The sequence below is a fragment of the Notolepis coatsorum genome (assembly GCF_963971535.1).
Source record: "Notolepis coatsorum genome assembly, chromosome: 7".
NCBI lineage: Eukaryota > Metazoa > Chordata > Actinopteri > Aulopiformes > Paralepididae > Notolepis > Notolepis coatsorum.
In genome coordinates, this window is record NC_140171.1 from 158,821,988 (window position 1) to 158,836,681 (window position 14,694).

Here is a 14,694-nt window from a genome sequence, read left to right on the forward strand (position 1 = left end):
CACAGGAGAGAAGGGTCTTTATTGAGACAGTAGGAAGGCTGAGAGGGAGACAGAGTAGAGGAGACACAGGAGAGAAGGGTCTTTATTGAGACAGTAGGAAGGCTGAGAGGGAGACAGAGTAGAGGAGACACAGGAGAGAAGGTTCTTTATTGAGACAGTAGGAAGGCTGAGAGGGAGACAGAGGAGAGGAGACACAGGAGAGAAGGTTCTTTATTGAGACAGTAGGAAGGCTGAGAGGGAGACAGAGGAGAGGAGACACAAGAGAGAAGGTTCTTTATTGAGACAGTAGGAAGGCTGAGAGGGAGACAGAGTAGAGGAGACACACGAGAGAAGGTTCTTTATTGAGACAGTAGGAAGGCTGAGAGGGAGACAGAGTAGGAGAGACACAGGAGAGAAGGTTCTTTATTGAGACAGTAGGAAGGCTGAGAGGGAGACAGAGTAGAGGAGACACAGGAGAGAAGGTTCTTTATTGAGACAGTAGGAAGGCTGAGAGGGAGACAGAGTAGAGGAGACACACAAGAGAAGGTTCTTTATTGAGACAGTAGGAAGGCTGAGAGGGAGACAGAGTAGGAGAGACACAGGAGAGAAGGTTCTTTAGTGAGACAGTAGGAAGGCTGAGAGGGAGACAGAGTAGGGGAGACACAGGAGAGAAGGTTCTTTATTGAGACAGTAGGAAGGCTGAGAGGGAGACAGAGTAGGGGAGACACAGGAGAGAAGGTTCTTTATTGAGACAGTAGGAAGGCTAAGAAGGAGACAGAGTAGAGGAGACACAGGAGAGAAGGTTCTTTATTGAGTCACTAGGAAGGCTGAGAGGGAGACAGAGTAGAGGAGACACAGGAGAGAAGGGTCTTTATTGAGACAGTAGGAAGGCTGAGAGTGAGACAGAGTAGGAGAGACACAGGAGAGAAGGTTCTTTATTGAGACAGTAGGAAGGCTGAGAGGGAGAGAGAGTAGAGGAGACACAGGAGAGAAGGTTCTTTATTGAGACAGTAGGAAGGCTGAGAGGGAGACAGAGTAGAGGAGACACAGGAGAGAAGGTTCTTTATTGAGACAGTAGGAAGGCTGAGAGGGAGACAGAGTAGAGGAGACACAGGAGAGAAGGTTCTTTATTGAGACAGTAGGAAGGCTGAGAGGGAGACAGAGTAGAGGAGACACAGGAGAGAAGGTTCTTTACTGAGACAGTAGGACGGCTGAGAGGGAGACAGAGTAGAGGAGACACAGGAGAGAAGGTTCTTTATTGAGACAGTAGGAAGGCTGAGAGGGAGACAGAGTAGAGGAGACACAGGAGAGAAGGCTCTTTATTGAGACAGTAGGAAGGCTGAGAGAGGGAGACAGAGTAGGGGAGACACAGGAGAGAAGGTTCTTTATTGAGACAGTAGGAAGGCTGAGAGGGAGACAGAGTAGGAGAGACACAGGAGAGAAGGCTCTTTATTGAGACAGTAGGAAGGCTGAGAGGGAGACAGAGTAGGAGAGACACAGGAGAGAAGGCTCTTCATTGAGACAGTAGGAAGGCTGAGAGAGGGAGACAGAGTAGGGGAGACACAGGAGAGAAGGTTCTTTATTGAGACAGTAGGAAGGCTGAGAGGGAGACAGAGTAGGGGAGACACAGGAGAGAAGGTTCTTTATTGAGACAGTAGGAAGGCTGAGAGGGAGACAGAGTAGGGGAGACACAGGAGAGAAGGTTCTTTATTGAGACAGTAGGAAGGCTGAGAGGGAGACAGAGTAGGGGAGACACAGGAGAGAAGGTTCTTTATTGAGACAGTAGGAAGGCTGAGAGGGAGACAGAGTAGGAGAGACACAGGAGAGAAGGTGCTTTATTGAGACAGTAGGAAGGCTGAGAGGGAGACAGAGTAGAGGAGACACAGGAGAGAAGGGTCTTTATTGAGACAGTAGGAAGGCTGAGAGGGAGACAGAGTAGGGGAGACACAGGAGAGAAGGTTCTTTATTGAGACAGTAGGAGGACAGAGGGAGACAGAGTAGGGGAGACACAGGAGAGAAGGTTCTTTATTGAGACAGTAGGAAGGCTGAGAGGGAGACAGAGTAGGGGAGACACAGGAGAGAAGGTTCTTTATTGAGACAGTAGGAAGGCTGAGAGGGAGACAGAGTAGGGGAGACACAGGAGAGAAGGTTCTTTATTGAGACAGTAGGAAGGCTGAGAGGGAGACAGAGTAGGGGAGACACAGGAGAGAAGTTTCTTTATTGAGACAGTAGGAAGGCTGAGAGGGAGACAGAGTAGGAGAGACACAGGAGAGAAGGTGCTTTATTGAGACAGTAGGAAGGCTGAGAGGGAGACAGAGTAGAGGAGACACAGGAGAGAAGGGTCTTTATTGAGACAGTAGGAAGGCTGAGAGGGAGACAGAGTAGGGTAGACACAGGAGAGAAGGTTCTTTATTGAGACAGTAGGAGGACAGAGGGAGACAGAGTAGGGGAGACACAGGAGAGAAGGTTCTTTATTGAGACAGTAGGAAGGCTGAGAGGGAGACAGAGTAGGGGAGACACAGGAGAGAAGGTTCTTTATTGAGACAGTAGGAAGGCTGAGAGGGAGACAGAGTAGGAGAGACACAGGAGAGAAGGCTCTTTATTGAGACAGTAGGAAGGCTGAGAGGGAGACAGAGTAGGGGAGACACAGCAGAGAAGTTTCTTTATTGAGACAGTAGGAAGGCTGAGAGGGAGACAGAGTAGAGGAGACACAGGAGAGAGGGGTCTTTATTGAGACAGTAGGAAGGCTGAGAGGGAGACAGAGTAGAGGAGACACAGGAGAGAAGGTTCTTTATTGAGACAGTAGGAAGGCTGAGAGGGAGACAGAGTAGAGGAGACACAGGAGAGAAGGTTCTTTATTGAGACAGTAGGAAGGCTGAGAGAGAGACAGAGTAGGAGAGACACAGGAGAGAATGTTCTTTATTGAGACAGTAGGAAGGCTGAGAGAGAGACAGAGTAGGAGAGACACAGGAGAGAAGGTTCTTTATTGAGACAGTAGGAAGGCTGAGAGGGAGACAGAGTAGGGGAGACACAGGAGAGAAGGCTCTTTATTGAGACAGTAGGAAGGCTGAGAGGGAGACAGAGTAGGGGAGACACAGGAGAGAAGGTTCTTTATTGAGACAGTAGGAAGGCTGAGAGGGAGACAGAGTAGAGGAGACACAGGAGAGAAGGTTCTTTATTGAGACAGTAGGAAGGCTGAGAGGGAGACAGAGTAGGGGAGACACAGGAGAGAAGGTTCTTTATTGAGACAGTATGAAGGCTGAGAGGGAGAGAGAGTAGAGGAGATACAGGAGAGAAGGTTCTTTATTGAGACAGTAGGAAGGCTGAGAGGGAGACAGAGTAGAGGAGACACAAGAGAGAAGGTTCTTTATTGAGACAGTAGGAAGGCTGAGAGGAGACAGAGTAGAGGAGACACAGGAGAGAAGGTTCTTTATTGAGACAGTAGGAAGGCTGAGAGGGAGACAGAGTAGGGGAGACACAGGAGAGAAGGTTCTTTATTGAGACAGTAGGATGGCTGAGCAGGAGACAGAGTAGGGGAGACACAGGAGAGAAGGTTCTTTATTGAGACAGTAGGAAGGCTGAGAGGGAGACAGAGTAGAGGAGACACAGGAGAGAAGGCTCTTTATTGAGACAGTAGGATGGCTGAGAGGGAGACAGAGTAGGGGAGACACAGGAGAGGAGGTTCTTTATTGAGACAGTAGGAAGGCTGAGAGGGAGACAGAGTAGGTGAGACACAGGAGAGAAGGTTCTTTATTGAGACAGTAGGAAGGCTGAGAGGGAGACAGAGTAGAGGAGACACAGGAGAAAAGGTTCTTTATTGAGACAGTAGGAAGGCTGAGAGGGAGACAGAGTAGGGGAGACACAGGAGAGAAGGTTCTTTATTGACACAGTAGGAAGGCTGAGAGGGAGACAGAGTAGGGGAGACACAGGAGAGAAGGTTCTTTATTGAGACAGTAGGAAGGCTGAGAGGGAGACAGAGTAGGGGAGACACATGAGAGAAGGTTCTTTATTGAGACAGTAGGAAGGCTGAGAGGGAGACAGAGTAGGGGAGACACAGGAGAGAAGGTTCTTTATTGAGACAGTAGGAAGGCTGAGAGGGAGACAGAGTAGGGGAGACACAGGAGAGAAGGCTCTTTATTGAGACAGTAGGAAGGCTGAGAGGGAGACAGAGTAGGGGAGACACAGGAGAGAAGGTTCTTTATTGAGACAGTAGGAAGGCTGAGAGGGAGACAGAGTAGAGGAGACACAGGAGAGAAGGTTCTTTATTGAGACAGTAGGAAGGCTGAGAGGGAGACAGAGTAGGGGAGACACAGGAGAGAAGGTTCTTTATTGAGACAGTATGAAGGCTGAGAGGGAGAGAGAGTAGAGGAGATACAGGAGAGAAGGTTCTTTATTGAGACAGTAGGAAGGCTGAGAGGGAGACAGAGTAGAGGAGACACAGGAGAGAAGGTTCTTTATTGAGACAGTAGGAAGGCTGAGAGGGAGACAGAGTAGGGGAGACACAGGAGAGAAGGTTCTTTATTGAGACAGTAGGAAGGCTGAGAGGAGACAGAGTAGAGGAGACACAGGAGAGAAGGTTCTTTATTGAGACAGTAGGAAGGCTGAGAGGGAGACAGAGTAGGGGAGACACAGGAGAGAAGGTTCTTTATTGAGACAGTAGGATGGCTGAGCAGGAGACAGAGTAGGGGAGACACAGGAGAGAAGGTTCTTTATTGAGACAGTAGGAAGGCTGAGAGGGAGACAGAGTAGAGGAGACACAGGAGAGAAGGCTCTTTATTGAGACAGTAGGATGGCTGAGAGGGAGACAGAGTAGGGGAGACACAGGAGAGGAGGTTCTTTATTGAGACAGTAGGAAGGCTGAGAGGGAGACAGAGTAGGTGAGACACAGGAGAGAAGGTTCTTTATTGAGACAGTAGGAAGGCTGAGAGGGAGACAGAGTAGAGGAGACACAGGAGAAAAGGTTCTTTATTGAGACAGTAGGAAGGCTGAGAGGGAGACAGAGTAGGGGAGACACAAGAGAGAAGGTTCTTTATTGACACAGTAGGAAGGCTGAGAGGGAGACAGAGTAGGGGAGACACAGGAGAGAAGGTTCTTTATTGAGACAGTAGGAAGGCTGAGAGGGAGACAGAGTAGGGGAGACACATGAGAGAAGGTTCTTTATTGAGACAGTAGGAAGGCTGAGAGGGAGACAGAGTAGGGGAGACACAGGAGAGAAGGTTCTTTATTGAGACAGTAGGAAGGCTGAGAGGGAGACAGAGTAGAGGAGACACAGGAGAGAGGGGTCTTTATTGAGACAGTAGGAAGGCTGAGAGGGAGACAGAGTAGAGGAGACACAGGAGAGAAGGTTCTTTATTGAGACAGTAGGAAGGCTGAGAGGAGACAGAGTAGAGGAGACACAGGAGAGAAGGTTCTTTATTGAGACAGTAGGAAGGCTGAGAGAGAGACAGAGTAGGAGAGACACAGGAGAGAAGGTTCTTTATTGAGACAGTAGTAAGGCTGAGAGGGAGACAGAGTAGGGGAGACACAGGAGAGAAGGCTCTTTATTGAGACAGTAGGAAGGCTGAGAGGGAGACAGAGTAGAGGAGACACAGGAGAGAAGGTTCTTTATTGAGACAGTAGGAAGGCTGAGAGGGAGACAGAGTAGAGGAGACACAGGAGAGAAGGTTCTTTATTGAGACAGTAGGAAGGCTGAGAGGGAGACAGAGTAGGGGAGACACAGGAGAGAAGGTTCTTTATTGAGACAGTATGAAGGCTGAGAGGGAGAGAGAGTAGAGGAGATACAGGAGAGAAGGTTCTTTATTGAGACAGTAGGAAGGCTGAGAGGGAGACAGAGTAGGAGAGACACAGGAGAGATGGCTCTTTATTGAGACAGTAGGAAGGCTGAGAGGGAGACAGAGTAGGAGAGACACAGGAGAGAAGGCTCTTTATTGAGACAGTAGGAAGGCTGAGAGAGGGAGACAGAGTAGGGGAGACACAGGAGAGAAGGTTCTTTATTGAGACAGTAGGAAGGCTGAGAGGGAGACAGAGTAGGGGAGACACAGGAGAGAAGGTTCTTTATTGAGACAGTAGGAAGGCTGAGAGGGAGACAGAGTAGGGGAGACACAGGAGAGAAGGTTCTTTATTGAGACAGTAGGAAGGCTGAGAGGGAGACAGAGTAGGGGAGACACAGGAGAGAAGGTTCTTTATTGAGACAGTAGGAAGGCTGAGAGGGAGACAGAGTAGGAGAGACACAGGAGAGAAGGTGCTTTATTGAGACAGTAGGAAGGCTGAGAGGGAGACAGAGTAGAGGAGACACAGGAGAGAAGGGTCTTTATTGAGACAGTAGGAAGGCTGAGAGGGAGACAGAGTAGGGGAGACACAGGATAGAAGGTTCTTTATTGAGACAGTAGGAGGACAGAGGGAGACAGAGTAGGGGAGACACAGGAGAGAAGGTTCTTTATTGAGACAGTAGGAAGGCTGAGAGGGAGACAGAGTAGGGGAGACACAGGAGAGAAGGTTCTTTATTGAGACAGTAGGAAGGCTGAGAGGGAGACAGAGTAGGGGAGACACAGGAGAGAAGGTTCTTTATTGAGACAGTAGGAAGGCTGAGAGGGAGACAGAGTAGGGGAGACACAGGAGAGAAGTTTCTTTATTGAGACAGTAGGAAGGCTGAGAGGGAGACAGAGTAGGAGAGACACAGGAGAGAATGTGCTTTATTGAGACAGTAGGAAGGCTGAGAGGGAGACAGAGTAGAGGAGACACAGGAGAGAAGGGTCTTTATTGAGACAGTAGGAAGGCTGAGAGGGAGACAGAGTAGGGGAGACACAGGAGAGAAGGTTCTTTATTGAGACAGTAGGAGGACAGAGGGAGACAGAGTAGGGGAGACACAGGAGAGAAGGTTCTTTATTGAGACAGTAGGAAGGCTGAGAGGGAGACAGAGTAGGGGAGACACAGGAGAGAAGGTTCTTTATTGAGACAGTAGGAAGGCTGAGAGGGAGACAGAGTAGGAGAGACACAGGAGAGAAGGCTCTTTATTGAGACAGTAGGAAGGCTGAGAGGGAGACAGAGTAGGGGAGACACAGCAGAGAAGTTTCTTTATTGAGACAGTAGGAAGGCTGAGAGGGAGACAGAGTAGAGGAGACACAGGAGAGAGGGGTCTTTATTGAGACAGTAGGAAGGCTGAGAGGGAGACAGAGTAGAGGAGACACAGGAGAGAAGGTTCTTTATTGAGACAGTAGGAAGGCTGAGAGGGAGACAGAGTAGAGGAGACACAGGAGAGAAGGTTCTTTATTGAGACAGTAGGAAGGCTGAGAGAGAGACAGAGTAGGAGAGACACAGGAGAGAATGTTCTTTATTGAGACAGTAGGAAGGCTGAGAGAGAGACAGAGTAGGAGAGACACAGGAGAGAAGGTTCTTTATTGAGACAGTAGGAAGGCTGAGAGGGAGACAGAGTAGGGGAGACACAGGAGAGAAGGCTCTTTATTGAGACAGTAGGAAGGCTGAGAGGGAGACAGAGTAGGGGAGACACAGGAGAGAAGGTTCTTTATTGAGACAGTAGGAAGGCTGAGAGGGAGACAGAGTAGAGGAGACACAGGAGAGAAGGTTCTTTATTGAGACAGTAGGAAGGCTGAGAGGGAGACAGAGTAGGGGAGACACAGGAGAGAAGGTTCTTTATTGAGACAGTATGAAGGCTGAGAGGGAGAGAGAGTAGAGGAGATACAGGAGAGAAGGTTCTTTATTGAGACAGTAGGAAGGCTGAGAGGGAGACAGAGTAGAGGAGACACAGGAGAGAAGGTTCTTTATTGAGACAGTAGGAAGGCTGAGAGGAGACAGAGTAGAGGAGACACAGGAGAGAAGGTTCTTTATTGAGACAGTAGGAAGGCTGAGAGGGAGACAGAGTAGGGGAGACACAGGAGAGAAGGTTCTTTATTGAGACAGTAGGATGGCTGAGCAGGAGACAGAGTAGGGGAGACACAGGAGAGAAGGTTCTTTATTGAGACAGTAGGAAGGCTGAGAGGGAGACAGAGTAGAGGAGACACAGGAGAGAAGGCTCTTTATTGAGACAGTAGGATGGCTGAGAGGGAGACAGAGTAGGGGAGACACAGGAGAGGAGGTTCTTTATTGAGACAGTAGGAAGGCTGAGAGGGAGACAGAGTAGGTGAGACACAGGAGAGAAGGTTCTTTATTGAGACAGTAGGAAGGCTGAGAGGGAGACAGAGTAGAGGAGACACAGGAGAAAAGGTTCTTTATTGAGACAGTAGGAAGGCTGAGAGGGAGACAGAGTAGGGGAGACACAGGAGAGAAGGTTCTTTATTGACACAGTAGGAAGGCTGAGAGGGAGACAGAGTAGGGGAGACACAGGAGAGAAGGTTCTTTATTGAGACAGTAGGAAGGCTGAGAGGGAGACAGAGTAGGGGAGACACATGAGAGAAGGTTCTTTATTGAGACAGTAGGAAGGCTGAGAGGGAGACAGAGTAGGGGAGACACAGGAGAGAAGGTTCTTTATTGAGACAGTAGGAAGGCTGAGAGGGAGACAGAGTAGGGGAGACACAGGAGAGAAGGCTCTTTATTGAGACAGTAGGAAGGCTGAGAGGGAGACAGAGTAGGGGAGACACAGGAGAGAAGGTTCTTTATTGAGACAGTAGGAAGGCTGAGAGGGAGACAGAGTAGAGGAGACACAGGAGAGAAGGTTCTTTATTGAGACAGTAGGAAGGCTGAGAGGGAGACAGAGTAGGGGAGACACAGGAGAGAAGGTTCTTTATTGAGACAGTATGAAGGCTGAGAGGGAGAGAGAGTAGAGGAGATACAGGAGAGAAGGTTCTTTATTGAGACAGTAGGAAGGCTGAGAGGGAGACAGAGTAGAGGAGACACAGGAGAGAAGGTTCTTTATTGAGACAGTAGGAAGGCTGAGAGGGAGACAGAGTAGGGGAGACACAGGAGAGAAGGTTCTTTATTGAGACAGTAGGAAGGCTGAGAGGAGACAGAGTAGAGGAGACACAGGAGAGAAGGTTCTTTATTGAGACAGTAGGAAGGCTGAGAGGGAGACAGAGTAGGGGAGACACAGGAGAGAAGGTTCTTTATTGAGACAGTAGGATGGCTGAGCAGGAGACAGAGTAGGGGAGACACAGGAGAGAAGGTTCTTTATTGAGACAGTAGGAAGGCTGAGAGGGAGACAGAGTAGAGGAGACACAGGAGAGAAGGCTCTTTATTGAGACAGTAGGATGGCTGAGAGGGAGACAGAGTAGGGGAGACACAGGAGAGGAGGTTCTTTATTGAGACAGTAGGAAGGCTGAGAGGGAGACAGAGTAGGTGAGACACAGGAGAGAAGGTTCTTTATTGAGACAGTAGGAAGGCTGAGAGGGAGACAGAGTAGAGGAGACACAGGAGAAAAGGTTCTTTATTGAGACAGTAGGAAGGCTGAGAGGGAGACAGAGTAGGGGAGACACAAGAGAGAAGGTTCTTTATTGACACAGTAGGAAGGCTGAGAGGGAGACAGAGTAGGGGAGACACAGGAGAGAAGGTTCTTTATTGAGACAGTAGGAAGGCTGAGAGGGAGACAGAGTAGGGGAGACACATGAGAGAAGGTTCTTTATTGAGACAGTAGGAAGGCTGAGAGGGAGACAGAGTAGGGGAGACACAGGAGAGAAGGTTCTTTATTGAGACAGTAGGAAGGCTGAGAGGGAGACAGAGTAGAGGAGACACAGGAGAGGGGTCTTTATTGAGACAGTAGGAAGGCTGAGAGGGAGACAGAGTAGAGGAGACACAGGAGAGAAGGTTCTTTATTGAGACAGTAGGAAGGCTGAGAGGAGACAGAGTAGAGGAGACACAGGAGAGAAGGTTCTTTATTGAGACAGTAGGAAGGCTGAGAGAGAGACAGAGTAGGAGAGACACAGGAGAGAAGGTTCTTTATTGAGACAGTAGTAAGGCTGAGAGGGAGACAGAGTAGGGGAGACACAGGAGAGAAGGCTCTTTATTGAGACAGTAGGAAGGCTGAGAGGGAGACAGAGTAGAGGAGACACAGGAGAGAAGGTTCTTTATTGAGACAGTAGGAAGGCTGAGAGGGAGACAGAGTAGAGGAGACACAGGAGAGAAGGTTCTTTATTGAGACAGTAGGAAGGCTGAGAGGGAGACAGAGTAGGGGAGACACAGGAGAGAAGGTTCTTTATTGAGACAGTATGAAGGCTGAGAGGGAGAGAGAGTAGAGGAGATACAGGAGAGAAGGTTCTTTATTGAGACAGTAGGAAGGCTGAGAGGGAGACAGAGTAGAGGAGACACAGGAGAGAAGGTTCTTTATTGAGACAGTAGGAAGGCTGGGAGGAGACAGAGTAGAGGAGACACAGGAGAGAAGGTTCTTTATTGAGACAGTAGGAAGGCTGAGAGGGAGACAGAGTAGGGGAGACACAGGAGAGAAGGTTCTTTATTGAGATAGTAGGAAGGCTGAGAGGGAGACAGAGTAGAGGAGACACAGGAGAGAAGGTTCTTTATTGAGACAGTAGGATGGCTGAGCAGGAGACAGAGTAGGGGAGACACAGGAGAGAAGGTTCTTTATTGAGACAGTAGGAAGGCTGAGAGGGAGACAGAGTAGAGGAGACACAGGAGAGAAGGCTCTTTATTGAGACAGTAGGATGGCTGAGAGGGAGACAGAGTAGGGGAGACACAGGAGAGGAGGTTCTTTATTGAGACAGTAGGAAGGCTGAGAGGGAGACAGAGTAGGGGAGACACAGGAGAGAAGGTTCTTTATTGAGACAGTAGGAAGGCTCAGATGGAGACAGAGTAGGGGAGACACAGGAGAGAAGGTTCTTTATTGAGACAGTAGGAAGGCTGAGAGGGAGACAGAGTAGAGGAGACACAGGAGAGAAGGTTCTTTATTGAGACAGTAGGACGGCTGAGAGAGAGACAGAGTAGGGGAGACACATGAGAGAAGGTTCTTTATTGAGACAGTAGGAGGACAGAGGGAGACAGAGTAGAGGAGACACAGGAGAGAAGGTTCTTTATTGAGACAGTAGGATGGCTGAGCAGGAGACAGAGTAGGGGAGACACAGGAGAGAAGGTTCTTTATTGAGACAGTAGGAAGGCTGAGAGGGAGACAGAGTAGAGGAGACACAGGAGAGAAGGCTCTTTATTGAGACAGTAGGATGGCTGAGAGGGAGACAGAGTAGGGGAGACACAGGAGAGGAGGTTCTTTATTGAGACAGTAGGAAGGCTGAGAGGGAGACAGAGTAGGGGAGACACAGGAGAGAAGGTTCTTTATTGAGACAGTAGGAAGGCTCAGAGGGAGACAGAGTAGGGGAGACACAGGAGAGAAGGTTCTTTATTGAGACAGTAGGATGGCTGAGAGGGAGACAGAGTAGAGGAGACACAGGAGAGAAGGTTCTTTAGTGAGAGAGTAGGAAGGCTGAGAGGGAGACAGAGTAGGGGAGACACAGGAGAGAAGGTTCTTTATTGAGACAGTAGGAAGGCAGAGATGGAGACAGAGTAGAGGAGACACAGGAGAGAAGGTTCTTTATTGAGACAGTAGGAAGGCTGAGAGGGAGACAGAGTAGGGGAGACACAGGAGAGAAGGTTCTTTATTGAGACAGTAGGAAGGCTGAGAGGGAGACAGAGTAGAGGAGACACAGGAGAGAAGGTTCTTTATTGAGACAGTAGGATGGCTGAGCAGGAGACAGAGTAGGGGAGACACAGGAGAGAAGGTTCTTTATTGAGACAGTAGGAAGGCTGAGAGGGAGACACAGGAGAGAAGGTTCTTTAGTGAGAGAGTAGGAAGGCTGAGAGGGAGACAGAGTAGGGGAGACACAGGAGAGAAGGTTCTTTATTGAGACAGTAGGAAGGCTGAGAGGGAGACAGAGTAGGGGAGACACAGAGGAGAAGGTTATTTATTGAGACAGTAGGAAGGCTGAGAGGGAGACAGAGTAGGGGAGACACATGAGAGAAGGTTATTTATTGAGACAGTAGGAAGGCTGAGAGGGAGACAGAGTAGGAGAGACACAGGAGAGAAGGTTCTTTATTGAGACAGTAGGAAAGCTGAGAGGGAGACAGAGTAGGGGAGACACAGGAGAGAACGGTCTTTATTGAGACAGTAGGAAGGCTGAGAGGGAGACAGAGTAGAGGAGACACAGTAGAGAAGGTTATTTATTGAGACAGTAGGAAGGCTGAGAGGGAGACAGAGTAGGAGAGACACAGGAGAGAAGGTTCTTTATTGAGACAGTAGGAAAGCTGAGAGGGAGACAGAATAGGGGAGACACAGGAGAGAAGGGTCTTTATTGAGACAGTAGGAAGGCTGAGAGGGAGACACAGGAGAGAAGGGTCTTTATTGAGACAGTAGGAAGGCTGAGAGGGAGACACAGGAGAGAAGGGTCTTTATTGAGACAGTAGGAAGGCTGAGAGGGAGACACAGGAGAGAAGGTTCTTTAGTGAGACAGTAGGAAGGCTGAGAGGGAGACAGAGTAGGGGAGACACAGGAGAGAAGGGTCTTTATTGAGACAGTAGGAAGGCTGAGAGGGAGACAGAGTAGGGGAGACACATGAGAGAAGGTTATTTATTGAGACAGTAGGAAGGCTGAAAGGGAGACAGAGTAGAGGAGACACAGGAGAGAAGGGTCTTTATTGAGACAATAGGAAGGCTGAGAGGGAGACAGAGTAGAGGAGACACAGGAGAGAAGGTTCTTTAGTGAGACAGTAGGAAGGCTGACAGGGAGACAGAGTAAAGGAGACACAGGAGAGAAGGTTCTTTATTGAGACAGTAGGAAGACTGAGAGGGAGACAGAGTAAAGTAGACACAGGAGAGAAGGTTATTTATTAAGACAGTAGGAAGGATGAGAGGGAGACAGAGTAGGGGAGACACAGGAGAGAAGGTTCTTTATTGAGACAGTAGGAAGGCTGAGAGGGAGACAGAGTAGAGGAGACACAGGAGACAAGGTTCTTTATTGAGACAGTAGGATGGCTGAGCAGGAGACAGAGTAGGGGAGACACAGGAGAGAAGGTTCTTTATTGAGACAGTAGGACGGCTGAGAGGGAGACACAGGAGAGAAGGTTCTTTAGTGAGAGAGTAGGAAGGCTGAGAGGGAGACAGAGTAGGGGAGACACAGGAGAGAAGGTTCTTTATTGAGACAGTAGGAAGGCTGAGATGGAGACAGAGTAGAGGAGACACAGGAGAGAAGGTTCTTTATTGAGACAGTAGGAAGGCTGAGAGGGAGACAGAGTAGGGGAGACACAGGAGAGAAGGTTCTTTATTGAGACAGTAGGAAGGCTGAGAGGGAGACAGAGTAGGGGAGACACAGGAGAGAAGGGTCTTTATTGAGACAGTAGGAAGGCTGAGAGGGAGACAGAGTAGAGGAGACACAGGAGAGAAGGTTCTTTATTGAGACAGTAGGAGGACAGAGGGAGACAGAGTAGAGGAGACACAGGAGAGAAGGGTCTTTATTGAGACAGTAGGAAGGCTGAGAGGGAGACAGAGTAGAGGAGACACAGGAGAGAAGGGTCTTTATTGAGACAGTAGGAAGGCTGAGAGGGAGACAGAGTAGGGGAGACACATGAGAGAAGGTTATTTATTGAGACAGTAGGAAGGCTGAAAGGGAGACAGAGTAGAGGAGACACAGGAGAGAAGGGTCTTTATTGAGACAATAGGAAGGCTGAGAGGGAGACAGAGTAGAGGAGACACAGGAGAGAAGGTTCTTTATTGAGACAGTAGGAAGACTGAGAGGGAGACAGAGTAAAGGAGACACAGGAGAGAAGGTTCTTTATTGAGACAGTAGGAAGGCTGAGAGGGAGACAGAGTAGGGGAGACACAGGAGAGAAGGTTCTTTATTGAGACAGTAGGAAGGCTGAGAGGGAGACAGAGTAGAGGAGACACAGGAGAGAAGGTTCTTTATTGAGACAGTAGGATGGCTGAGCAGGAGACAGAGTAGGGGAGACACAGGAGAGAAGGTTCTTTATTGAGACAGTAGGAAGGCTGAGAGGGAGACACAGGAGAGAAGGTTCTTTAGTGAGAGAGTAGGAAGGCTGAGAGGGAGACAGAGTAGGGGAGACACAGGAGAGAAGGTTCTTTATTGAGACAGTAGGAAGGCTGAGATGGAGACAGAGTAGAGGAGACACAGGAAAGAAGGTTCTTTATTGAGACAGTAGGAAGGCTGAGAGGGAGACAGAGTAGGGGAGACACAGGAGAGAAGGTTCTTTATTGAGACAGTAGGAAGGCTGAGAGGGAGACAGAGTAGAGGAGACACAGGAGAGAAGATTCTTTATTGAGACAGTAGGAAGGCTGAGAGGGAGACAGAGTAGAGGAGACACAGGAGAGAAGGTTCTTTATTGAGACAGTAGGAAGGCTGAGAGGGAGACAGAGTAGGGGAGACACAGAGGAGAAGGTTATTTATTGAGACAGTAGGAAGGCTGAGAGGGAGACAGAGTAGGAGAGACACAGGAGAGAAGGTTCTTTATTGAGACCGTAGGAAAGCTGAGAGGGAGACAGAGTAGGGGAGACACAGGAGAGAAGGGTCTTTATTGAGACAGTAGGAAGGCTGAGAGGGAGACAGAGTAGGGGAGACACAGGAGAGAAGGTTATTTATTGAGACAGTAGGAAGGCTGAGAGGGAGACAGAGTAGAGGAGACACAGGAGAGAAGGTTCTTTATTGAGACAGTAGGAAGGCTGAGAGGGAGACAGAGTAGGAGAGACACAGGAGAGAAGGTTCTTTATTGAGACAGTAGGAAAGCTGAGAGGGAGACAGAGTAGGGGAGACACAGGAGA

The 14,694-nt window shown here is 49.1% G+C and overlaps 1 protein-coding gene across 1 annotated transcript in view; it reads left to right on the top strand.

Moving 5' to 3' along the window:
- LOC311231824 (voltage-dependent calcium channel gamma-4 subunit-like) overlaps window positions 1-14,694 on the top strand; it is a gene marked incomplete at both ends in the record, with an annotated part of 90,955 nt that overhangs the window by 52,965 nt on the left and 23,296 nt on the right. The window lies entirely within an intron of this gene.